Source organism: Amblyomma americanum, chromosome 1 (assembly GCF_052857255.1).
Source record: "Amblyomma americanum isolate KBUSLIRL-KWMA chromosome 1, ASM5285725v1, whole genome shotgun sequence".
Lineage (NCBI taxonomy): Eukaryota > Metazoa > Arthropoda > Arachnida > Ixodida > Ixodidae > Amblyomma > Amblyomma americanum.
Window position 1 is genome coordinate 410922868 of NC_135497.1, and position 27418 is coordinate 410950285.

The 27418-nt window shown below is 52.8% G+C and overlaps 1 protein-coding gene across 3 annotated transcripts in view; it reads left to right on the forward strand.

The window, feature by feature from the left end:
• The window catches only part of LOC144115808 (phosphatidylcholine:ceramide cholinephosphotransferase 2-like), a 290170-nt gene that overhangs the window by 60408 nt on the left and 202344 nt on the right, over positions 1 to 27418 (forward strand). Inside the window, exon 1 of one of the 3 annotated variants that reach the window (XM_077650299.1) lies at positions 21435 to 21453. The exons of the other annotated variants lie outside the window; for them this stretch is intronic. The gene's annotated coding sequence lies outside the window, so the exon portion shown is untranslated. Of the gene's footprint in view, positions 1 to 21434; positions 21454 to 27418 lie in introns of those variants that run through there. 3 annotated transcript variants of the gene reach the window in all.

Below are 27418 nucleotides of genomic sequence, written 5' to 3' on the forward strand. Positions count from 1 at the left end.
TGGGGTGTCATCAATGCCCCACTACGCATCTCAGAAGGAGACCCTGTTGCCTGGGAACTTTTGACGCACCCTGCACATTGGGCAGCTGAATGCACGAGCTTCCTTCGCCCAGCGTCAGAGAAAAGCATCGCATTTGTTGGTAGCACAAAAAGGAAACGTGTGCCCAGGTAGATCTCTTTCGCGCTATACGGGAGCGCACCAGCACGCCCTCAATCGCGACTCAACCCGTGACTGGTGTCAGCCGCGGTGAAACAGGCTGGGGAAGCACCCAACGACGCATACGTCCGAGCATTAGCGCAGCACTGAGAGAGCGAGAGAGAGAGAGAAAGAAAGGAACAAAGAAAGGAAAATCGCAGAACCTTTACGGGTTTCAAAGGGGAATGATCCAACGTTAGCTGGCTTTTGATACCGAAGAAGCGGCTACATATTACATTATATACTATGAATCATACATTAGGCCACCGCAGCGGTGGCTTTTAGGTTAGCGCATCCGCCTCGTATTCGGGAGGTGCTGGGAGAAGCGCGAAATGCTGGGCGGGATGTGCCATCGGCTCGTTTGTCAGAGGTGCAGTTTTAGCCACGGGTGCCCGGCAGTGGGCTTGTGGACGCCGGCGCCAACGCCGCAAAACTGCAGAACAGCTAACGCTAACCACAGTGGAGGCTGAGGGTTACTAAATCCACCTCGTATGCGAGAGTTGATTGGAAGCGACGTGCGGGCGGTGCTGAGCTCGCAGGCTGGATATGCATTCTCGCCGGTGGGTTCCCAGAGGGCTGTGCGGGCGGCGACGCTTCTTGAGCAACGAGCTAACAATTGTCTGTGGTTTAGCTCTGGTTAACCCAAGCCGAATTGCGAAAGCTTCGTTTCCTAGGCACGTCGTCTACGCAGCGTCTTATTCCGACGCTCTCTAGAATTCAAAGCGGTCTCTTCCGCAGTTGGAAGAGTCACAGGGAGGTGTCACTCCTTCTAGCCGCATCTGCGTTACGACGCTTCTCGAGTCTTGCGGCGCGTTCTTCTGGCGTCTCTTGCTCGCTTCGTTCTGTCGTTGTTTCGTCTCCTTCGCGCTCTCCATAACGACTACTATATGCACGCCGTTTAGCTAAACGTTGTTCTCGCTCTTCATCCGTTTCTTCCGCACGCCGCCGCTTCTTAGCTGCAGCACATCGTCGCAGCTTCACCTTATACACATCATCCGACATACCGTGGGGGATTCGCTGGGACGACTGCGACGAGCCGAGTTGGGGGGCCGCTTTTCCACGGCTGGTATGACGTCACGTAGAGCGAGCGCCTCCCCCACGGCAGCGGCGCGTGGAGGATTCGCTGGGACGACTGCGACGAGCCGAGTTGGGGGGCCGCTTTTCCACAGCTGGTATGACGTCACGTAGAGCGAGCGCCTCCCCCACGGCAGCGGCGCGTGGAGGATTCGCTGGGACGACTGCGACGAGCCGAGTGGGGGGGGCCGCTTTTCCACAGCTGGTATGACGTCACGTAGAGCGAGCGCCTCCCCCACGGCAGCGGCGCGTGGAGGATTCGCAGGGACGACTGCGACGAGCCGAGTTGGGGGGCCGCTTTTCCACAGCTGGTATGACGTCACGTAGAGCGAGCGCCTCCCCCACGGCAGCGGCGCGTGGAGGATTCGCTGGGACGACTGCGACGAGCCGAGTGGGGGGGCCGCTTTTCCACAGCTGGCATGACGTCACGTAGAGCGAGCGCCTCCCCCACGGCAGCGGCGCGTGGAGGATTCGCTGGGACGACTGCGACGAGCCGAGTTGGGGGGCCGCTTTTCCACGGCTGGTATGACGTCACGTAGAGCGAGCGCCTCCCCCACGGCAGCGGCGCGTGGAGGATTCGCTGGGACGACTGCGACGAGCCGAGTGGGGGGGCCGCTTTTCCACGGCTGGTATGACGTCACGTAGAGCGAGCGCCTCCCCCACGGCAGCGGCGCGTGGAGGATTCGCAGGGACGACTGCGACGAGCCGAGTTGGGGGGCCGCTTTTCCACAGCTGGTATGACGTCACGTAGAGCGAGCGCCTCCCCCACGGCAGCGGGGCGTGGAGGATTCGCAGCGACGACTGCGACGAGCCGAGTTGGGGGGCCGCTTTTCCACAGCTGGTATGACGTCACGTAGAGCGAGCGCCTCCCCCACGGCAGCGGCGCGTGGAGGATTCGCTGGGACGACTGCGACGAGCCGAGTGGGGGGGCCGCTTTTCCACAGCTGGCATGACGTCACGTAGAGCGAGCGCCTCCCCCACGGCAGCGGCGCGTGGAGGATTCGCTGGGACGACTGCGACGAGCCGAGTTGGGGGGCCGCTTTTCCACAGCTGGTATGACGTCACGTAGAGCGAGCGCCTCCCCCACGGCAGCGGCGCGTGGAGGATTCGCTGGGACGACTGCGACGAGCCGAGTTGGGGGGCCGCTTTTCCACAGCTGGTATGACGTCACACATAGGTCACGCTAAAGGTCAATGGTGGATTCTCCGGGACGACGGCCAACAGCGGAAACCCCGAGCAGTGTTGCTTTCGCAATAAATCAGCTAACGCTGGAAAAAAGTGATGGAGCGAGACAGCCGCTTTCTTACGGCAAGCCGGGTAGGCGAGTCCATAATAGTTATAGCATATCGTTACCGTGTTTACGGTATCGTTTACCGGGCTCGGCTATAGCCACATCTACGCATGCGTTGCCATCCTCGATAATGGCCGCACACGCGCAGATGTGGCTATAGCCGAGCCCGGTAAACGGTAACGTAAACAGGGTAAAGACATGCTATAACTCTTTAATGCGCCGTATAACGTCGGGCTGATATACGGAGTCGCATATGTCCCTCCGCACTCCCTCGCCGGCATTGAGCACGTACCTCTGGTGTCAGTACCTTGTGTCGTTGTTTTGTGGGGAGACTCAACGGAGCGGACGCTTGCCGCCGTAGTGTGTGTGGTGCCCAACGAAGCTCGCGCCAACAGAAAATTTCGCTCGTCGCCCGGAAGTCCCCCACGCGATTGGCCAATCAGAGCCCCACACAGCCGTTTCCGGTTTGTCCATGGTTTGTTACGGGTACATCTCACGAAACCCTACCTGCGCGTCATCTTGGTCATCGCCATCGTCGAGAAAATATTTGCTTTTGTAGCTGCGAGGCAGACCGGCATGATTTAAATAGTGAAAACAATGTACTGGTTGGTTACGGAGGGCTAACAGTATTTGGAGCGGGCTACGCGAGCGGGCGTACTGCAGGGAGAGATGCGTGTCGAGCCGCGGGTGCCGCGCTCGATCCACCGGGTCGCTGGGCTCCAACTGTATATACGTGCAGAAACACTCGCGGCGCGCATTCTCACTGGTAAATTATAGTTTGCTCACTTACAATCAGATTGCGGTGACCGTTTATGGGAGTGTTTTTACTAAGCCAGAGTGCACAGGCACCGAGCGAAAGCACACCTCCCCCGCGAACCCGTGATGTGACTTCGTCTCCGCAGGCACGCCGTTGGTTATCTCCACTGCCGCTACACCGCTGCCGTAGAGGAAATATTCCTTTGGCCCTGACTATGAGGCACACTGCCAAAATTTTAAGAGAGAGAACAGGTTACGGGCGTGTTTCTATGCTTGAGTGCGCAAAGCACGGAGTCCGCTGCGCACGTCGCGGGTGCGCGTCGCCTGCCGCCTTCGCTTGCATGGAGGCTGCCCACAAGCGACGGAGCAAGCGTCGCCGTGCAGCCTCGTCGCGTCGCTCGCTCTTTGGCGCACATGGAGCTACCAAGCTTAAACCGCAGTAACTGTGCCTGCTTATGGCGGCCGATTCACCCGCTGTGCGGACGCCGTCTGTGCTTGCATATCTTTGGTGTAATGTTGCGCCGTCGCTCATTGTGCGCAACCACTGACCTTTTAGAAACACCGCCCAGTGCGGGCAGCCTGAGCGATAAACAAAAAGGGGGCGTTGAGCAAAGGCGTAGTAATAGAGTGCGTGCAAAGGTTGTTGAACCGGTGCGAGCTGACGGCCATGCATTTGCAGGTGCAGACGGAAGTAAATACAGCTCCGAAGCTGCGGCGTTCCAAGCCCACACAGGTGTGTGTTCGGAGATACGGTGCATATATGTTACTCTTTCAAGCTTCCTGCCGAAGCGAAACTAAATTTGGTTTTCGAACACGGACTAGACGCGGTTCCATTGGCTTATATATAAGTCTATTATAGCTGTGCCTGCAGATGCGAGCTTCTTCCCTCTCCTCATTTAGTCATTTAGTTTTGCCTTTTGTTTTCGCCAGTGCTACTGTTTTGGAGCGTGCCAGTATACGGAGGAGAAAGCACGCACGTAACCTAGACTCCCCCTCTCGGTGTAAAAAAGCTGCTATTAATGGCTGTTAATGACCAATAATGGCTATTAAGTATGGCTATTAATGTTTCATAAGACAGGCGCGAACGCAATTCACGCTGTGCCTGCCTGCGCATTTGCTGGGGTGGCTTGGTGGCTCCTCTGTACTTCTCTGCCTTTTCAAATCATTAAACATATCTCTCTCTCCTCTGTGCAGCTATAAATCTAGTCGTGGTGTAAAGGACCTGTATTTAGGGCAGAAATACATTCCTTCAATCGTCCTAAATTCGCCAAATCATTTTTCCCATTCGGTTCTTTTTTTTCTCTCTCTGTCACCCCTCCAAGATGCAGTCAGCGCGCACTGACCGCTCACTGACGCTTTTCATCTGCTCTTCAGTTTCCCCGAATGTGGACACGCCGATTTCACCCGGCCCAACTGATTCCTCTGAACTGCCAAGCCGGGTGATCCTTAAATACGTATCTAAGCGGCGTGGTAGAACAAACTGAGCAAAGTCTAGTTTTATTTCTGCATTCAGCTTGAAAGAGTATTATGGGGCTCATTCGTCTAGTTAAAAACAGTGGGAATGTAAAAGGATCGAAAAATTAAGTGTCCCAACCCGTGCCGTTAGGTATAACTAGGGGCTTTGCGATTTCAACCGAAAAAAAAACGATAAAAATAGGCCAAATTTAGTTTTTGAAATTGGGTTTTAGCATAAAAAGGTCAGTATTTTTGGCAGGCTAGGCACAGCTAGCTGGCTGTTGAGTACGAGTTACACTCAGTAATAATAATGTTTTTTTTTTGGGGGGGGGGGGAAGGAAATGGCGCAGTATCTGTCTCATATAGCGGCGGACACCTGAACCGCGCCGTAAGGGAAGGAATAAAGTAGGGAGTGAAAGAAGGAAGTAAGGGGTGCCGTAGTGGAGGGCTCCGGCATAATTTCGACCACCTGGGGATCTTTAACGTGCATTGACATCGCACAGCACACGGGTGTCACCACTTCGCGCAGCTTTGCGTGCGCTTTCAGACGCCCTTAGAGCGTGTGGGGGTAGCGGTCTCGGTCACAGAGGAGATGCCCTCGACTCAGCGTAGCAAGCTCAGCCGGAGACCAGCTACCAAATGACAAGGGGGTTGGTCGTTTGGTGCCCAGCTTTCGCCGGTCGCAAGCCAGAGAGTCGGAGCCAAAGGTTCACAAAACAAAACAGTTTATACAGCTAAGAGACGATACAGAGGTATTTACAATCACTCGTACGAGCACATACAAATAGATTCACAAATACAATGCAACTCATGCAAAGTCACAATAGAGAGAGATACAATTCAACTAAACCTTTGCACCTAAAGTGCACTAACACACCGAGAGACAAACAACCAAAACACGATTTGTTCACCGGGCACTGCGGCAGTCCGACGACCTGAGGAGCTCGACGGGGCCGATCCGCAGACTGGCGCACGTTGCCTCGCTGGTCCGTCCGTGGCTGGTCGAGTGGTGTTCTCCCGGGAGTCGAGCGGGCGCGCTTCTCGGAAGCTTAAACGGCGGCTCGGGCTAACCGGCAGTGGTTGCAGCCCCTCATTTATAGGCGCGGACCGCGTCTGTTTGTTCTTCGCGCCAAGGCAGGCGCGCACATACACGCAGCTTTAACCGCACAAACTCCTCCTCCTTGCGCCGGGCGCGCGACCCCATTGGTTGAGCGCGGAAACCACCTTCTAGAACAATCTAGGTCATGCTCGGCACGCTGAGTCATCGGCGCCGGAGCGAAGGGGGGAGGGTATCACTTTGGCGTGCAGAATGTTACACCCTTTCCGTCGATAACAACAAGCAAAAACTTCTCCAACATTCGAGAAGAATCGACGACGCCCGTGTCTATGTTTACTTTGGCGCCCCGACGGCGAGCTGAGTGAACAGCACCGTTCGCTCCGGTGGTGCTTTTGTTTCACTTTACCGCGCGCAGCCTCGATTGCTTAGGCGCAGCGGCGGTTTTTTCGAACATGCGCCGAATTTTGTGACAACGGGCGCCTTAGCGTTTTGCCTCCATAAAAACGCAGCCTCCGCGGTAGGGTTCGAACCCGGAGTTACACTCAGAGTTGTAAATTAACTGAGTAGGTGGCATTGTTGGATAAGCTGCGCAGTTTAGCCATTTTTCTGATTGTTTACACTCCTCTGCAGATCGGGAAGCACCACCCTCTCGCCGCCTGCTAGCTAAGCGCTGTTCACTGTGACCCTCCGCTAAGACTAGCTAGTCGGTTTCAATAGGTTTGTCAAGTGCAAGGAGGACAATAACGCGAAGCCATGCACAGTCATCGTGGAAAGTATCGTGTTCGGGCTACCGCGACGATTCAGCCACAGTTCCATCGCTGCCATCAACGCGCAGGCCAAGTGATGCCCCGCCCTATCGCTCAGCCAATCGCGACAACCCGAAGAAAATTTGTCAACCTAGCTCTTAGAAATACATTCCACTTCCGTTCTTGACTGCGGCTGTCTCATTACACTTGCGTTTATTTTTTAATGACGAAATCAATTCCTTCTACAAGAACACCTCCAAGTGCAAAATTACTGGTAAATTATGTTAACTACTGGCTAACGAACTGCTCATGCTAACAGAAATGCCGAGACAGACACCAAGTGGCTTTTGACCTCATAGAATTGCCACATTAGATCACAGAAGAAAGTCAGTAATTCATTCGTCGAAAATAATATTCGCCGAAAAAAAAAAAAAACGAAACTTGCACTCTGAAATAAACACCGAAAAAACTCCGCCCAACTTTGGAAAAAAAAAAAAACCCGAAAAGTCAGCCCCTATGTATAACGGTTTAGGGGGCAACTACATAAAGTAGTTTGGGCAAAATAAAAAGAAAAAAATAATATTGCCCCGCCCGAGGGGGTCAATTACATAGATTATATTAGGACTAAAAAGAATTAAGAAATATGTGTCCCAGCCAAGCCAGATACAACTCAAGGGCAAAGCGGCGTACGCCGCTCTAAGGAGGCCCTCCAGCCCATGGCGCCGCCCGGTTTTTGTGACGTCGCTGTTAATCCAACTTTACCGTGTTTAATCCTCTTGAACCTGAATGTCTCCGCGATGTCACGCTAGCGGGCGCAAGGGGATTACGCACGACGTCATGATAGCCGGTCCGCGCCATATGCTGGAGGGTCTGCTTTGAGAGGCATTCGCCGCTTCTTTCTTGAGTTTTATCTGAGTGCAGTATAGTGTTTTAGGTTAGAGACCACTAATACATGTTTAAATAAGTTCTTTTATTACAGTGTTTGTTCACTCACTCCTTTTGGAGTTTCAGTTCCACTGCCGCTAGCACATGTCACTGCCATTTGGTTCTAGACAGCATTGACATGGGTCGCGAAAGCGCGCCCATGCCAATTGATCGTGTATCAGACGCCCTTTTGTGTACTTCTAACCCTTTTCATGTCCATGTGCGGATTAAAAAACACTGCTGCTCTTTAAGCGTGGTACTGAGTTCGCTTTGGTGCGAGTATGTGTTGACGTTTGTGTGTTCTGTGCTTCCTTATATGTCCCTGATACGCCAGCATGTCCACGACAACGCGCTCCGTGCGGCTAAAGTACCGTTCGGCTGTACACGTTCATTTACGCCTGCATGTCGCCATTTCGTTCGCACTGGTGACTATTCAGGTGCGCGGAAATCGGAGTGACCGCAGAATAATCCCGCGTCTCTGTCTGCGGGATGCCTGGTGAACCGTATGTGTTGGTACTCTGCACTGAGGAACTGTCGCCGTGGACACCTGAACTGCGCCGCTGCGAAAGGGATGGATGAGAGTCTGAAAGCATGGAGGAAGTAAGAGTCGACGTGGAGGCCGGCTGCGGGGGAATTTCGACCACCCGTGGTTCTTTGACCACCCCTGACATCGCGCAGCGCACCGTCATCTTTGCATTTCGCCTCCATCGAAATGCGGCCACCGCGGCCGGATTTTGGTCCCGCGCCTGCGTTAAGGGGGCCAATCTAGCCACCTTACCCTCGTGCTGAGCAGTCAGACACGGAGCCATTGCGGCGGTTGGACCGTAAGCTGAGCCGGAAAGGACACGCCTTTGCTTCCCGCACTCGTCGCCCCGACCTGTTTTCTTCTTGCGCGCAGTCCGGTCGCACGCCTACGCGACTGCACTGAATGCATTGCCCGGCAATCATCTTGCGCCCGCTGCTTCGAGGGGCTGCCAAAAGCAGGGGCCGATGTCGGCGCGTTTACATATACCTCAACAGCGCACGTCCCCGGTGGGGACGCCGAGCCGTGCAGACTGCAGCTGCCGTTGCGTCACCTACGGAGGACCTCTCCGCCGTAGTACCACACTTTCCTTCTGGCTGCTGCTGTCGCTCTGTGGGCTGTCTGGAGGCGGGTACGCTGTTTTACTCCCGGGCGCTCCTCAAGAAGCTTAACGGCGTAGAGTGTTGCGGAAGCTTAGGACGCCAGGCGGGTTTCCCTAATATATAAAATCTGGCGTGCATTCCACTTGTTGGAGGAAGCGGGTATTTTTGCGTTGTGCAGGCTCAGCCTGCGCTGATCGACGTTGCGGGCACTTGAGCATGTCAGCGTTCTCCACTTTCGCATCTGCCTCGTGTTTCACTGGTCGCCGCATTTGTTGCATTTTTCGTGTAAGGTATCTCCACTGAGTTCGGCGGGTCACTGCAAAAACACCGAGGGCCGCGTTCTCTTGAGTCTCCCGCAGGCGTAAACCGATTCTGATCAATTTCTCACGTTGGGAAATGCGCACTCTTCGCCGCCGTTACTTTTTTAAAATTATTTTTTGAACTTTCTTCATATCGGCCTCGTAGACTCTTTCTTCTTAGCGCGGGACGATCAGAGATTGTTTGATGGTTTATCGCCGGCTGCCTCTGATTTTCTTTCCTATCCCACGCACCAGCTTTTTTGGGCACCGGTATTTGAGACCACGACCGTTTAGTGGTTTCATTCCGCCCCAGTGTAAGCTCCGATCCCCAGTGCCGCCGGGTACCCGCTGGTGATACAGTTTCCCCTGGCTTGGTGCCCGCGGCTGCTTTTGGGTAAAATTCTTAGATAAGGGGTTTTTGATCCCACCGTGAGTAGAAGAAAAAAGCACCTTGCGCCATGGCGCTCTTGGGCCTCAGGTGCCGTTGCGCCATTAAAATTCGTCATCGTCGTTCGGCCCCAGTGTTGGTTGCAATAGCCTGCAGGTGCTCAGTTTGTTATATATATATATATATATATATATATATATATATATATATATATATATATATATATATTGCTCTCACGTGTGTGGGTTCTTCGGGGAGGGCGGAGGGAAGGGGGGGGGGGGCTTGGAAAAAAAGAGCATTAAAGCTCAGGTGACATCTCCGAGAGCCAGCATTGGAAATCTGGGCGCCACATGCCTGTATGTGCTCATGCTCTGTGTTTGACTTCGGTGGAGGGTCGTAAGCATTGCAACCTTACTTAAGGATGGGACGCAAGTTTGACAAATGTAATGTTTCGCTTAGGTTAACCGGCGCTTGCTTGAAATTTTGTCTCAGGAAGGTTAAGTGGCGGACATGAGCATTCCAGGACGTGTTGGCAGTGAAAAAAAACTCCCAAATATTTGGACTCCTTTGCAAGTGATCAGGAAGTTTTATCCATTTCGTAATTTATAAGCACTGGATGCTGTTTGGTCATAGATGTCGTGAGATCACATTTGGGCAGCTGTAGTCTGGGAAGGCAGCTTTATTATCGGATAGCCGCGACGCGCATTCGTCCTCGCCCCGTTCACAGCGCCGGTGTCTGCATGTATGCGTGCAGACCGGGGCACCATGCGGGAAGCGACTGGTCGAGTACGGCACACGCCCTGTCTCGGACTGCTCGCCGTCTTTCCGAGATAAAAAAGAGAGAGAGAGAGAGAATGGTCGAGCCCGCGGCGCGCGCGTGCCCATTGGCGAAGTAGTATAGCATGCAAGCCAGCGCAACCGGGACGCCTCGCGAAACGGGCGGGCCGCGGCGGTGAGTCGCTTTCTTTCGCTGGCGCCGGGTTTTGTTGTCCCGCTGGGTCTTCCCTCCGCTTCCGCGTCGTCTCCGCGGGCTGCGTTCGCTGCACGTTTTCCTGGCCGCGCGTGAGGGGAACAGAATGGAGCATTCCTCGCAACTTCCTCCACGGCTGTCGCCGGCGTCGCCTGCGCGGCCCAACGCCGTCACGCACTGTTTCTCGGACAGTGCGACCCTGTGCATATACGGTGCTGGGCTTCGCTTCCCTCAGGGCGTTGTCTCTCTGGAAGGAAGGGGGGGGGGGGGTGCAGTAACAGCTTCAGGGCCAGCAGGACTATGCGCATGCGCGCGAGTTGTTCTCTTCCGCTTCTTTGGTCATCTGGCGGTTCGCGTTAGGTTGGACCTCCTGGGTTACCAGTTAGTCCGTCTCCTCGTTCGCCAAGCGAAGGATCTCGTGCGAAAGAGCTGTCTCGGTCGTGTCAGCGTTACGGCGGAATAGCTCGTTTCCGGAATGTCGACGTCGCTGTGTACACTGCATAGCGACGCGCGCTCGGCCGCGCAGAACGCGCGACAAAAGATATCCGCTGCGTCGGAGTTGTGCGCGCTTTTGACGGCCGCACAAGCATGACCGACTCGGGCTTTCTTCATATCCCCCCCGGCGTTTCCTTCTCGGGGAAGCGTGCAGTTTGTCAGCGGGTACACAGTGCGCGCTCTTAAACCAAACGCTGTATAAATTCCCGCCTCATGCACCGCTGCGCCTTTAGCGATTCCTTGCCCTGCAGCTTTAGCTACGTGTGATGAGTGTGCGGGCACTCGTATAAATTGCATCCGACGCGGGATGTGCAGCTCATTGCTTTCTGGCAGCTCACAGCTTCGCCATCTTTCTTTCCCCCCGGTTTAGAGTAGCCAGGCGTTCTCCTCCAGCTTGTCTCTTCACTCTTCACATTGCAAGACGCCTCCTCATTGGCTGAATGGCTGTCGAGTTCTGTTACCGAGCGCCAAGTCCGCCGCATTTGCATGGAGGCGGTAATGCGAAAGCGCCGGTGTGTCGATATTTCGGCGCGCGTTAAAGGATGTCAGCTTAATTAAGCCGAAGCCCTCGACTACGGCCTCCCCATCCATGATTATTTCCCGCGGAAATCTATAATAAATAGAGCTTGGTAGTGTACGACGACCTTCCAGTTCAACCGCAGCGCTCGCTGGCGCGTTCGTGTCCAAACCGCGGTGAGGCAAGGAGCAGGTGCGTTTTTCGTCGAAGCTGGCTTGCTCGGAATTCTCATCTTGCGCGCGAGATGCGGGCTCGCGTCAACGGCTACGGCGTTTTCGCCGCCTTGCGTGCCTCCGGCGCCTTGCTTGGTTTCGTTCCGCCCCACCGGTCGATACCTGGCGCCGCGCTGCTGCCAAAGGCGGGCGGACGGAACGAGAAGAAAAAATTAAACTCGAGCCCGTAATCGGCGGGACGCAGCCCTCTCCCTGTACGCACACGTGCGCGTCTGCTGAGCAGGATCTCGGTTCAGTGCCGCTCCTCGAGCACGCTGCGCGGTTTGATATGCACTGCGGCTGCTTGCGCAACTGGGGGCAATTCCGAAAGGGAACAACGCGATTCGCCCCAGGACGCGTGCCTGCGCCGAAATGTCGCGCTAGCACGACATTTCGATATTGCGCGTTTTGTCCGCGCTTCCAGGCATCACTTTCGTGCTGGTGTCGGCAGGAAGTGCCGAGTTTCGAAAGGGGCGGCGCTGTTGGTGGCGTGTTGCAATGCCTTCCCTGGACGCTATTTCCAGCGAGCGGGGCTATTACGGTGGCTTTCTAAGAGCTGATTAGTTGTGTGAGGACCCCGTGTCGTGCGTGACTTGCGTGGAGCTCGAGGCTATACGCGTTCAACAGTGGCCGGCCGCATTGGTCGAGGTGGTTGAAATTTAGGTCAGCGCTAAGGCTGCTGTTTCGATAGTGACGCCGAGCGCTGTCGAGTAAACAGTGGACAAGTTACAGGAAGCCGCGCCTTAAAAAGACACGGCAGTTGCGACAATGAAAGCCAGACAGACAGATGACTGGCATTTGTTGACCTCATGTGGCGCGTACAGATATGCACCAAAGATAGGCGACCATATTCGTGGTTTACTGTGTGCGGCGGCAAGGAGAGGTTGGCAAACTTTAAAACTTCGCTGGTGTAGCAAGATGCCCTTGAATGTAGTCGCATAGAAGACGCGAATGAAAGTTGAAGCTAGTTCCTGTGCCGTCGCCGTCCTTGTGGCCGGCTCTCTAAGCGCGCGTTTAAAGTTCGTCGCAGCGCACCCTGTGCAGTGCGTTTTGGAGGAAGGTTGCATCTTTCCTCCAGCCTTCCCTGGTTCCGCAGCGTCTGCGCGAAACTTGGCTTTGGGGACGCAGAGCCCGGTTTCCGCCTCGCTGTTCGCTGGCCTCGAAGAGACGCCTCGCGGCGTTTCCTTCCGCGGCCTGTCCGCGCCCGGTTCCTGTTCGTGCCGCGGCGACCTTCACGCTGGTGGCGCCGCAGCGGAAGCGACCGCTATATTATCGAATGCGTTCGAAAACGGCAGCCTTGAAAAGAGACAGGCGCGGAAGCCGGGCCAGGCACGATGCGGCGCCTCGGTCTTCGAATCGATATCGCTGACGCGGCGGGCCTGGTGGCGGGGCGAAGCCGGGCGTTGGTGGCTGGCGTCGATTTAACACGCGAAGCCGAGCGAGGGCTTTAGGCCGATAACAAAAAAAAAATAATAATGCAGAAACACCGTGCCGTATGCCTTGGACTAGGTTAGTGTCTAAACCTGCCGGCTGTTTAATTGTTTAAAGGTGGAAAACTGGTCGAGTTTATAGTGATACCCATTAAATAGAAAAACAAAAAGAAGACATTAAAAGAGCGGCTACAGACGCAGAGAAAGACACCAATCCCATCCGCAGTTGGCCCCTTTTTAGTGTTGTTTTGATTTTTCTTCTCCTTTTCGTTTAATGCAGCTTAGGTATAGAGGCCAATTAGGACGATATCATGAAATAGGAATTGCTACAGAAATGGTTGCAGGACAAAGAACGGCAAAAACGCGCACGAGCGCGGCGATTGTTCTCCGCACGCGAGCGTCAGTTTTGGGCGGCGTGCTCGGAATTTCCGGTACACCGTTGCCTCGAAGAGCCGAAGCATTCAGCTGCCTGGCTAGGGCAGTGCACCCGCGCTATTGCGAAACTGCGCCAGTCACGGTCGGCTTATTGAGCAAGCACGCTCATTGGGTTACGTAAACCGACGTCCGACTAATATGTCACCGCGCCCCCATATCTGCCGGTCGCTTGCGCAAGGTGGCGCGTTGTTTCGCTTTCATGTTCGCCCGACGCGGGCGACACTTTTTTGTTCGCCGCAGCCCGATCGCGCGCGAGACGCTTGCTTGCATTGGCTGACCACTTCCGGCGTGTGCGTATGCGCACCGCGCTTCCGCTCGGCCGGCGATTGCCGTGGGGCCCCGACGCGAGCTTTTTTTTTTCGTTTGAGGAAGCGGTGACCCTTCATTCAGTTTGCGGCGTCCATAAGGAAATTGGACGCCCGCGCCGCGGGCGGGGCCTTTGCGCATATGTTGTCGGGCGCCTGCCTGTACCGTGCGGGTGGTTCCGTCGACATTCATGTTGCGCCAGCGGTGATCTGCCCCCCCTCTCGCCGCCATTCGTTCAACATGGGTCTTCGGCAAATAGCGCGCCCGCCGGCGCTTGGGATAAGCTCCGCAGAGAAGGGCGTCCTTGTGTCACTGTGCCACTTCAAACAAGATCCCGCGGCACCCTGTGCGGTAATGAGGTTGCAGCCTATTGTGAGTGCGATCACTGAAACCCTCTCGTAGTGGCTCTGAGGCTTTCGGGATAGATTGAATTCGCAGTTGCCTGCGCTAAGTACCATGGCGCAAAGGCAGCAGCTTGCGTCCTGAACTGTGCAACAGGACCAGGAATCGCGCAATTACGCGTTGTCCTTTCCTCTGCCCGGACTTCTGACGGCTTCGTGACGTAATTGACCGAGCGACGGAAGTCGAATCGAAGCGGATTCTCTGGTTGGTATACCGGATCTCCGACTAGTGGATTTGCTACAACGTGGACAGCCGAGCTATACGCCTGACGCGGTTGTCTCTCGATGTAATTCTTGCGTGTCGAGAATGAGTGACGGAGGTGTTGCAAGGTTGCCGGTTGTGATACTTTGCAGAGGAGTCGAAGGAAAACAAAAGTGGTCAGTTCTTGTTCACTGATAGCATTAATTAGGCCCTGCCTTGATTTCTTGGTTCCGTCTGTCCGCGCGCGCACGTTGTGAGTCGTGACTCTCCATTTGCTCGTCGTCTCCGCGCACTCTATCGTACGCACTAACTAAATTCGAGGGGACGACATCTTTTGTCACGGGCGTGCCATCTCGGAGGGAAGTCTCCTTTCTTTTTTCACTTCTGCTCCGTCTCTGTTCGTGTTGTCCGGATTCGTGCGAGCCATGTGCAATTTCCTCATGCTACTCTTTGTTTATACGCCTTCCACGGGGAAGGCAGCGGAGGTCCATTGCATTTAGTCTTGTGCTACGCGCAGTGTTCCTCCCCACCGAGCAAAGAGAGAGTGAGAACAGGGAAACGGGGTTGCTGGCATGGACGTGCTGCCAATATCGGCAGCCCATAGAGATTACATGTCATTCGCATGAGGAACGACTCCTCTTCACGTTCCAGTTTTCCCTATTTCGTGCCGGTCTCTTTTCTTTCCTCTTCTGTCGAAATTTGACGCCTTGCCGCGCAGCTCGCCAGAAAAGTGTAATCTTGAGCGCCCGTCGCACGGGGGGTTCTTTTCTCCCTAGAAGATGTCATGCAGTTTGTCTTCTTGCATCCGCGGGATAAGGGAAGGGCGTCCACTTCATTCGCAGTTCTCGCGATTCGTTTTCATTTCTCATTCGCTTGTTGGAAGCATGGATGAGTGGTTGGAAAAGAAGGAGCTAGCCGGTGCACCGCCGTCTCACGAACTTGGCCTTCGCTGTTGCTTACTTTGTTACTTGCTCTATAACCGACGATCGTGCTCTTTTGGTGGCGTTCCTTTTCGCGTTTCCCCTTTTTTAAAAAAGAAAAAAAAATGCATTACCGCTTCCTCGGATGATCCGTGAATCGAATTCCGCTGAAACCTATCTCCAATTTCTTTGTTTCGTTGTGTGATATAAACTTGCGTGTAACGAAGCTCAGTTCTGTCGCGCATTTTTTCACTGGGGTTATTATATTTTGGGCCTTCTTCAAAAACCCGATCAGAGAAGCGGGAATGTCCCGAAGGGTCGTAGTTTCCTGGGCCCTGGTAAATTTGTGTCAAATTTCGCCATCATTTTTTCTTAGAAAAAAAAAACAGACAGAAAAGGTCCAAAGCGATCAATGAAAGGTTGGGTTGTTAAGGCGGCTCTCAAAAAAGGTGCAGTATTACTGGGATATTGATCGACTCCGCTTTACGAATATCCTCCAGCAAGAATTTTTTATGCGTTTTTTGAAGCTGAGTTATCTGTAGTCAAAATTTCAATTTCAGCATCTTTGCGCCTTTCCCTCCCCTATGGTCACTTTTTTCACGCTCAAAGGTCGGCGGTCATCCGCCGGTTCCATAGCGGGAATTGCCCCCGGGGGGGCGGAGCTTCCTGACCCACCGGAGCGACGCTGCTGACTGGCCACGGCCATGGTTGCTGCGTAACGCTTGAAAGAATCTAACCAATGGCCATCTCTGAACAGAATTGCGCACGAGTGTGCGACGGAGGAGGGCTCGAGCATGGAAAAGTCGCCGGAAAGGATTAGCCAACTTTCCCGCGCGACACTGGGTTCTGTGCTGCGTGTGTATCATTTAGCTCAGGTTTTCATGACGAGAGAATGTAGCGATTGAACGAGCTGATGTTCCCTCCTCAGAAAATGTTTCGGAGCCACTTCAGGCAACGGTCGGCGACTTGTACGGCGCTCTGTGACCTGGCTCGAAGTGGTGCTACCGCTGTTCGTCTCACTAACCGCAGGGCCTTTTCCCTGGTGACGCGGTCCCCGTTCGCCGTATCCGATGAGCTCGCGGTCACGTTCGCGACTGCTGCCCGTAAGGCTATTGCGGGTGCAGACCAGTCTGTTATATGTCATGAGCCCACAGCAGTCGCAGCCTGGAGAAGCACAAGGGCTGCGGTTTTGCGCGGTTCGCGCCATCCTGGGTGAGAAAGACGCCCACTCGCTGGAAGCGTCCTTCTGCAGAGAAGAAGAAAACGACCTCGGCCGTCGAAGAATTCAAGGCTGCCTTCGATGCTCTCCCGCGACAAACATTTGGGAGGTTATTTTACGTGTAACGCAGCCATTGAGGATTCACTTTGCGGCCGCTACGCTGACCCAATTGTAGAGATGACATTCGAAGCTTTTTTCTGTACGTAGAGACAGAAAGCAAGCATAGCCTGGTCTCAGCAGAAAGGGCGATGTGTGCAACCCTCTTTATGGAGACAGCACACACAGCAACGTAGGCCTCTCCTTCTGCATCAACGTCGGTAGGATAAATTAATATATAACTCGCTTTTCCGGTCAAAACTCGTGTAGTGCCACTTCGCCCGGGGAACAGCGACACTTACGAATATGACCACCCAACACTTATACTATACCGATATGAAGCCCACACCGCAAACACAAAGAACCCTCCTTTGATTATGTTGCCCATTTCACATGCCGCACTAGACCTTACTCCGTACGTTTCGGCGAACTTTGGAATAAACGTTGTCAAACAAATTGTGGATATCAGATGCTTCGCTTTAGGATTCCACAACTACTAAATAGTTTGCGTTTGTCTTCGGACTAACCGGCGGTTATAAATGCATCACTAATTTAATTTCTTAATTCCTTTTCAATTAGCTGCGTGTACACACGAATATTCAACGTGCCCTTTTCTTCGTAGATTGTTATATGAGTATTTACAGTGCATTTTGCAGGTTATTTTGAATGTGCTCTTTGACATCGTCCCTATACCGTTGTACATTTTAGGTCCTTCGACATACATTTGCACATGCATTTTCTGTGCATATACCTCGACTGCGTTTCGCAATGCTCATGAGATATGTTAAACCGTACTTGTGTTACTGGCGTCAGTCAATCCCCACTGCTATGAAACATAAAAATATTCGCTGCTGCAGCTGCCTTCCAAGGGTGCGTAGCCCCCGTCAAGCCTTTACTTGGGCCTCTTGGTTGCGCTTCCCTTCAACTTTGTATTCTTGCAGATAAAATGTTGAATAAAGAAAAGAAAGAAAATATGTACGGATGGTTGGTATCAAGGGGGGCGCCCCCTTTTGAAACAACTAGTGGCAGGGTACTCCTTACGGAGTATAGTTTCCCTTTCGTCAGCTAAGTATGTTTTAAATTGAAGAATCACACTTTTGAAATTTACGCTCCTTGCAACAATGAAATTTTGTACAACTTTTAAGGTTGTATAGCGAATTCCACTCTGAGAATCATCACGTCGCTTCACTGGCATGCACTACGTGACTCCAGCCACTTCTTACACTGTTCTCTGCCGCAGATGCGTTGCCTTAATTATCCCCTAACCCCAGGGTCTCGGGAAGGCAATTTAAGACGAGACATGCAGCCGGCTGCTGGACGCGACGCTCTGATGATGTGTCACCACTGCCATTAGTCGGCGTTTGGGTTCCCCACTTTTTTTAAGAAGCCTCCCGGGTAGCAACGGCGGCGCAAGAGAGTACGCAGCTGGCTGTGGTGGGGGAGTGAAACGAAGTAGGAGCCCACTTTCTATTTTCGGTGCCCAGTTGGGCTCCGGGAGTGCGGCGCCACTTGCGTTGGAAGAGCACGCAGGTATAAGGTGGGCGGGGCAGAAAGCTTGCCAGGACTGCGATCAAACGTCGCCACACACGCCGACGCGCCGCATTCGCTCCCAGAGGAAACGAAACGCTGAATTAACGGTTAAAAGCCACGAATGTGACCACCCGTGCACTAACTGTACACCTGCGAGCATTGGTACCTCTGTGGCAGCCTCGGTGTGTATGCGCTATTGGTGCACGTATCGTTCGCGATCGTCGACGCGAAATAAGTTACGCCCAGTGCATGCGCGCTTTTATTATGCGAGGTAGCGATAAAGAATACTATATGCTCAGTCAGAGTAAGCAGCTCATATGGAAATTTTTTCCACCTACAGAATTGCTTTTATTTCTTTCAAAAATGTTATCCTATCGTGGCAGTTCGCATGTATATATGGCAGCCCCACACCCTTGGGGTTCTCCCTTCAGAAACGCGCCTTTCTCGGAGGAAGTTATGGTCGCGTTACATGGAAACGTCAAAACGACATTTGAGTCGAATGACATTTGATCCTGTGATACTCCGGATTACATTCAAACTCGACCTAATCCCGCGGCGCTCCATGGCGACCTTGAAAGCCAGTTGGAAACTTCAAGGTTTACTCGCTGTATTGCAATGGCGCTGCTGCCGTTGAGTTTCGCTTGTGCCCGTTCGCACGAGTCGAGTGCGGAGCGACGTCGGGGCCGAGGGGCTGTCGGCAGATTCCGTCGCTGTAGCACCGGTCTGTCACATTAGACCGATGACGACGCCAGCACGATCAACGACCGCGTATCGTCGTAATGTGACAGGTTTCCAGTCCAGCGACGCCGATGAATCCGGCCAGCGGACGGTCGCCCGACCTGTCCTCGGCAGATCGGCTGCTGAGCTGAAACTTCGCGCCGTTCGTGAGACGCGGCCTGGATGGCTGAGCTTGCCTCTGCCTTATCTGCGTTAGAAATTAGCGAAACAAGCGGCTAGATTTCATATGTGCATACTGCAACACTCACTATAGCGAGAAACTATTGCCAAATTTTAATCGACGACGGCGTCTTTCCGCGACGCGTAGGCGTCTGCAGGGCTCGCGTGCGCAGTTTCGGCGACTGCAAACGGCTGCCGAACATACTTACGGAGAAAGTGTTTTAAAACCAAGTAGTGTTAATCACATCGGGGGACACAATGAGGTTTAATGCGCAAGAAATTTCTACGCTCCTGTGCGCTGTCAACAACCCGGCAAGCGTTAACCAGGCTGGCGCTCGCATTCATCGGCGCAGAGTTGTCGCACTGCGTAAAAAGTAAATGCACAACGGGTGCAAAAAGGAAGACATTATTTTACATTAAGTAGAGCTCAGCGTGCGTTTTATGTCTTGCATACAAGCACTGCAGCTGTTTGTACGCAGCTATGTAAACAACAGGAGGGCGGTAAACGCTGAAGGGTGCAGTATTATCCCGAAGTACTGATTTAGCGAGTACGCGAGCTATTTGCTAAACAAGCAGCTGAAGCAGCGTCGCGACGATGGGGTGGACGGGGCGAAGTGATGGTGGCGATTGGTCGGTGCGGACAGGTGTTTGAAATTCTCTAATGTCCCCGCGGTGCTCCGTCCGTCCAGCGCATGACGTGTGCTTGGTCCGAGCTGCGTCGCAAGCGCCAGTTCAAGTAGTAGGCCGCACTTGCGTTTTCTTTGTAACCATTGTGCACTTGTCTATTGTCTGGCTCTTCGATGGTGGGTTCCTTTGTCGGACTCAGTGCACAGCGCGAATCCAGTGAAGTGCGAGAGTGTCTCCTGGTCTGTTTTGTTTCATTCCTGTTGGGCGAGTTGGTTGTTCATGTCGATCTAGGAATGTTCTTTTGCGCAAATAAAACGACACACACACACACAAGCGCAAACTGTCAACTGGCTTTATTGGCGGAAGGCCACACCTTATAAAGGCCGAAGGGTGGGGTGATATACCATGGAAAAAGAAAGAAAGAATGAGCTTACAAAACAAGTTGCGAGAAAGCCACTAAAGCAGAACGCATGCCCGGGCAGACATGCGTAAGACATGAAAACAAACATTTGTGGAAATTAACAGTTAGCCGCTTTAAAAAAAGGCGATCTCAGCCGCGAACAGAGATAAAGAAGGTTCGCTGATGCACTCGCCACCAAGTTTCTTTATATGATAGGCTTCTAGGCTAATCCGTGCCGTCTTATCTCTACTCTTGCCAAGAACCTTCGTCTCTTCAAACCGGGCCACACATTCTTCACAGTTATTAACGTGCGTAACCAGATGCACGTATTTGTCCTCTCGGTTTTCTAAATTTAGGGCGTGTTCCCCCAGACGGTCATTCAGACAACGTCCAGTTTGGCCGACATAAAACTTTCCACAAGACATAGGAATGGAGCAAACCACTCCAGTGGAACACCGAACGAACGGTTTCTGGTGCTTCTTCAGACACGCACGTTTTTTTGCGTCACAAATGCGTGAGCAGAGCTTTCCCAATTTGTTGGGAGCCGAGAACACGACAGGTACACCGTGTCTGCTTGCAACTTTTTTGAGGTTGTGCGAAATTTTGTGGATATACGGCACGACCTCAGGCCTAGGGTCCTTTTGTTGAGTTTCAGCAATTTTTGGCCCTGCTCCACGTTTGGACTTGTGAAGAATGGCCTCGGCAACGGCAGTCAGAACCGACCAGGGGAACCCTGCAGCCAAAAGCCGGCTTATCTGATGATTAAAACTGTCAAACATTTGATGTGGACACGATTTTTGGAGAGAAGATTCCATCCAAAGCGAAGCACAGATTTGTTGCTCTTTGCCGAGAGAGAGGGGAGGGGGAGCTCATATAACTGGGGCCTCAAAGAGCTCACAGGCCGCTGGAATATTTCGGAAGGCAATCTACGTCGACCGCTGGGAGTCCCGCCAACGAGTATCATGTGCTTACAGTTCCTGTTCTCGGCGCATGAATGCCGCTCTGTTTGTGGCCGCTTTTCATCTCGCGTAACTGCGACCGCAATCGCGGGCTCTACTAGCAATATAGAAAATTCGGTGAATCGTTTTCCTCGCTCAAACCAGAGCATGCAAAAAGCGTTGCAGTTACAGTCTCGTGAGAATCGAATCTGAGGTCAGTCGGGTGCGAACTTGCGGGACGCTGTGTGAGGTGTTGCATTGCTATGTGGTTGAGCACCAGCGCACTCTACGCCTCCGTGTTTCCCTTAGGTCGCGCGCCAGTGCAGTTAGTGCTTTTCTTTTTTTTTTCCCCGTACAAGTGGCACTTGGCGAGAATGCCTGCGTCGTCAGCGCGAAGCCTCTGCGAATGAAGCCTCCTTCCTCCAGGAGCAGCACCCGCCAGCCATCCCCCTTGCTAGGATCTGCCCACCGTCACCCTCGGCACACCTTTCCACCCTCCAGATAAAGGTTCTGTCGTGGGAGTGAAGCCTCGGCTTAGAGCATCCAGGGTAAATCCAAGTGCTTTCACAGAATTGCCGCATCGGATGTCTGACCGTCCCCTAACTTTTCTGCTCCACCGGTATGCGTGTCGGCATGCACACGGGCGGAAGCGCCCGTATACATCTACCTGCCTTGCGTAAGAGAAGAGCTGAGATGTGGGAGTCAGCCGAAAAACCGATCGAAAAGACGAGGCACAAGGAGGAGGAATGCGCACAACGACGACCGGACTAGCAACTGTACTTCATTTTCGCCTAACAATTCCTTGCGTAACGGCGGCGTTTTGTTTTAGAACGCACATCTATACCTTTACAGTTTCCGCATAGCCTTCAAACCACCTCGCCGAGCCGTCTTCTTTTTCCGTATTTTTGTCTATAAAAAGCAGTGTGCTGAGTGGAGAGTTCTCTTTCCCACGCACTTTGATGATCGCACACACGCCCGTCTGAGCGTCCGGTGGCCATGAAAGAATGCGCCTATAACAATCACGCAGTCTGTTATCGGTCTACTTTTTTGCGGGAACGTCCAACGGAGCGCAGATGGTGCAGCAAATAAAGCAGAGGAAATATTGGAGCCTTCGAGCTGTTTACCCGCCTGTATCTTTAGCAGCGCATAGAGCGGGCGAACCCTTTTTAACGGCGTGCACGCGAGCGCCATTGCCCGATGGTTACTGTCGTTTTAAACAGTGTTTCATTGCATACGATAACATCTAATATCTGGCATAGCTGCGGAGCATTTTAAGGCTGAGAAAAGCGTCGGGTATGTTTTGTTTGCGGTGTTTAATAGGCGTGTACACCTCTTCTGATAGGCGCTCATTGTTTGGTGTTTGGAAGTTTTGAGAGTGTCAGACGTCGGCCCGAAGCTGCACTCTTCCAGTACTGTGCTATCATTGCGCTATTCCTTTCCGCGCAATAAACAGGACTCGCGGAATTCCGGACAAGGCCAGTCGTTTGGGAAGTAGCAGCATATCTTCAGCAGCAAGTCCCCAGAACGTCTCGATCTAGGGCTGCTTGACATAGCGGGAACCATATTTCTCTTCACAGAAGCGGCTGTAAAAGTTGTTTGCATCCAAGCGATAGGCAGAGAGATGCAGCGAGGGAGGGAGCGAGACACGGGGAAACGTGTGGAATGTAGGTAGCGTTTTTGTCGGTCGGAGTATTTCTTGCTTACAAGGCGCTGTCTTGCTTGGCAATTGTGCCTGAAGAGCGTACCTTCGTGACGATTCCCGGCGTGCCTTATCTGCTTGCGGCAGTGCACCTGCGTCGCCCTAGCTTTATCGCGGCTGTCAATGCCAGACGCGGGAACGTCCACCATCGTGGGGTCTCTTACAGCAGGCGCCCTTACGCTCGTACGTTGTCCAGCGGGATACATTTATTCAGGTTCATCGCTGGAATGATATTTTCGCGTCTTATTCTTGATTTTGTCGATACCTACCTCTGGTTCAGAAATATTAAAGCGCACTATTCTCGTCTCCAGGCGCAGCGGGCGAACCGTGACAAAAAAAAAAAAAACAGCAGCTGGTCCTTACGTCTCAGCTCCCAACAACTTAGTTGAATGCAACCCGCCGCGGTGGCTCACGGGGCTTGGCGTTCGGTTGCCTAGCCCGAGGTCGCCGGGAGCAGTTTCGAAGTGCAAAAACGCCTGTCTGCCGTATGACGCGTTGATGAACCCCAGACGATCGAAATTCATCCGGAGTCCTCCAGTACGTCGTTTCTCTTAGCCTGAATGCAAATTAAGGACGTTATGCCCCCATACAAGATCACTTATTTAAGCAGAGGTTTTTTTTTTTGTTCTTCTTTGAATGCGGTAGTAAATTAGGAGGGTCATGAAGACGAAAACTCTTCGGCGGCGTCGGCGTCTTTGTGAAGCCTCCACCTGCCAGGTGGTGTTTAGGGTATTTCCCTCTCTCTGTCCCCTCCCACGCTCCACTTGTATGGGAGAGGAGAGAGACGCCGGACGAAGCATGACTTAGCAAAATTGAAAGTGACTAAGAAGAAATTTACTCGGCCAAGGGCAAGCCTACGTGCAAAATAAAATAGACAGCCTCTACTACGGCGCCGATAGTGGTGTAAGGTCTCGTCCCGATCTGTCATTGAGACATGTTTTGCGTAATTACTACTGCTAGATCTATAGTTAGATAACACAATTGTAACCGATTCAGAATTTGAATAGATTGGCGACTGAAAGAAGAATGGTAGCGCGTTTCCTCCGCATCACTCCAATTGATGGCCCCTCAAATTTGTTTGTTATCATTTCTGTCAGCTGCTCATTTTTGGTAGGACGCCTTGAATTCAGATTCAAATAATAAAGCTCGGTCTTCTAGTAAGTTTTCGGACCAATTGTAGAGGCGCTATGCAAACCCGGTAGTCGACTGTCGGCTAGTGTGAAATGGGCCGCTGCTGACCTGTGTTGAGGCGTAGACGTGTGCTTATGCCTGTACTGCACGGAAGTACAAACACCTTGGGTTATAAGTCTTTTCTTTCGCGGATGTTGGCCCTGAGAGCACACCGCTGCGACGCCTGACCAATTTTGTCACAACGCAAAAGGCAGAGGGAAGTCCTTTATTAAAGTAACGAATAAAAATTAAATGGAGTTCTACCACCGTTCAGCGCGTCTTGCCGCCAGAATTTCAAAAAAAAAAAACTACAACGGAAAACTAAATGGAAGCAAGCCAGGCTATAAATTGTTTTTTTTTTCGGTTCGCAGTGCAGGTAAGAATAAACTCGAGGTGCGAGTAGGAGGAGCCTGTCTGCATGCCTGACGATCTTGCGCTGCGTACTTGGCAGCGAGCTGTCCGTGGCTTCCAACGGCTGTGAGGTTCGTATGCACGTAGCGTGCCGTGCCGCGAAAAAGCACGAGCTGCAGCGCTGCTGACCTTCCTCGTGGATTTATCTTCCTCGCGCTACCGCACACGCGTCACGTTCTTATTTAAAACAGCGCTGATGGGCGCCAGGCTCCGTACGAAGGAGCGTGTTGGATGTCTGAAGCTTCCAGGGATGAGGCGTCTGTCATTCTTGGCAGCGCCGCAGCAGGCATCCTTGGAACTGCTGCGCTGCGCGTAACAGCGCCGCGATCAGTTGGCCCGAGTGGCTGTATGCACCTTGGCCGCAATTTTGTGTTGTTATCACCCTCTTACAATGTAATCTGCGTTTCTTATCCAGACTTAGATGTTTGTCGGGGAGTTCCACGTGATCACAGCGAGCCTGCGGGCAAATGCATTCCGTAACGTTTCATCTATAGGATGGCAGCGAATGAACCGACGCCAGTATCTCTACATCGACGACGGCCGTCAGAAGCATGCGCGTGGTGGCGCTACTGTCGGTGCATTCGAACGCTAATCATCTAGTCCTTTTGTAAGCGGTAGACGTCCGCGGCATTGAACGAACGCGTGCTATGGCGTCTTGACTATCGCGCTGCATTTGGAGGCCGTGCGCGAGGCATGCAACTGGCCGGATATTCGGATTCGACACCGTCATATACACACTGTTATTTTGGGAAATAGTTCAGGTTCCACTGGGACGAAATCTCGGGAAGAAAAGCTATTTTTGTGACCGTATATTACACGAATACCGTCATGCGTATCTGCGTTTTTTTTTTATGTGATGAAATTGAAAGCTACCGCATTCACGTCCTAGTTCGGACGGTCCTTTTCCAGAGGGGACATTCCACAATTTCGTTAGATTATAGCACCGGTTACTTCCATCGCTTAAAAGAGCAAAAGTTGCAGACGAATGATATTAGAGGGGCGCTTATGGACAAATGGGAGTTGGCCACTATGGATAGATCGCCGCGTCCTAACGGGAAAGAAGCTTCTTCCGCAGAATAGAGAGTTATTACATGCAAAAATATTACGAGTCCAGAAAGAAATTATACCGCCGCCAGCGACTCTTTTTACGTGTAAACTCTGACGGCAACAGTATTTCTTCTTTTTTTCCTTAGAAATCTCTGAGGCTATAGGCCACTGTGCCGTTCACTTCCATGCGGCGATCATGGATTCCTTTTCTTTGTTGACTATACGAGTTGGAATCAGGCGGCGGGACAAAAAAAAATTGTGCTGTTTCTAAATCAAATTTTCTCAGGAATAAACTCCCATTTTTCTGCGGAATGGACGTCAGCATATGCATAAAGAGCCAGGCAATCGTTTTTCAAAAGAAAAATTGGGCGAAGTTGTCCTGAGCATCCCTTGAACACCTTCTGTATATATGTATACTAAGACATAAGGTGACGGGATGACAATAGCTGTTCGATTTCCTCGTAATATTGCTGGCACTTCTCTGTTACGGAAGACTGGAAGTGCTTTATCGACACTTTTTGTATCATTTTTTTTTGCTTTTCATTGCGAAGTTTTCGGTCAAGCAAGCTACCGTTTTAACTGTGCCGAACAGTAACGAAGAGACCGCACGTGCCCGGTAATGAAAGGAAGCTGCAGGCTCTCATTAAATGGATAAAGGTGAAAGCGCTGCTTGTATACGCTGTTAGGTGTGGGGCTCCATCTCCATAGCAGGCCACCGGTGTTGGGGGATTGCGCTTCGACCCCACCGCTGTCACCAGTTGTTAGGTGCGGGCCCCTGGTTCGCCTGTGCCGTCTCTCGCCAAGGTCGGTGTCCCCGGGTTCCGGATCGGGAGACTGCTGTTGTGGGGTGACGAAGAGATGAGAGGGTCTCCGAGGTGGAGAAGAGACTGAAAGGGTTTATTTACATTTTTACATAGTTCGAAAGAGTTAATCGGGGGCTGGCTGATCACACGCCAGATCGCTGCTTAAATAGGGTCCGCTGTCCCCAGATCCTTAGTTGGGAAATTTAGTTCATTAAAAATGCGTCGAATCACTGTGATGTAGATCACGAGTCCAGTCTTTAGGGTCCGCCTTCCAGGACGCCCCCAACAGCACTCTTGCCACTTCTGGCAGATTAGGGTTCGCGCTGTCCAGGCCGCTGTGATGAATAGCCCGAAGGGGGTCCCATGGCAGCGTCGAAGGTCAGTCACCTGCACTCCACAGCGGTAGCGTGGGAACTAAATGTTGCCACTGCAGTTGGCACGTATAGGGAAAAGCACTTAGTCTAAGACGAGGTTGTTTTCGAAGCACGAGGATTCCGGCGTCGTTGGCTTAGTCAAGCACGGCCGCATTTGGCACGGCTCATTCGCAGCCCCGCCGCTCGCCGGCTCCCCCGCCGTCCCCTCCGGGAGAAAGATGTCCCGGGTGGGTCCGCCGTTTAGAACAAACGACAGATTCACCAAAGCCGTTCTCAGGCAGCGAAGGGCCGCTTCACCCCGTAAACAGCAAGGGGGGGTGAAGGTCCCTTGTAGACGCCACCACCTGCACTCGCGGCGCTGCAACCACGTCGACGGCCCTTTGAAGCCTCTGTCGATTGATGCTTCTCAGTGGCTTGAATATTCTTGGCATGTTGGCGTCTCCAAACGTAACAACGCATTGGCCCGAATATTGAGCCTTGTATGCAGATATGCAGGACCTTGTGCGAGCATGCGTTGAGATGCAAAATCACGGCGCGACAATATTTGACCAGGTCGTACGTTTCGCGGAAGTTCACCTGCTCGGGAAAGACCCATCCGGAGCAGTCGTCTGTGGAGCGAAAAGGGAGTGATCTCAAGGTAAGGCGAGTCCCAAGTTTCGTAACGCACTGGGAAAGTAGCGCCTGAACCAGTTCATGTCATGGGGCTCCTTCCCGGACTCATAAGCTACGCTTAGGTCCCACCGCTAATCTCCGCTGTCTGTTAAATGTAAGGAGACGTGCGCACGTGCGTCACAGAGATGGATAAATCTCTCAGCCCTCGGTGGTGACAGCGGCAAGTGTAACCGAGCACTGCGTGTACAAAATTGGAGACGGGGAGTGCTTTTTCTCGCGAGTACTTTCATCGCTGGCTGTGCGGCGGGGTGCTTCTGGTTCGCGCCGTCCCTGTGGCGCCATTCCGCACACGTTCCAGATGTGCTCTGCGAAGAGGCGTTGTGTATATTCGCCCTGA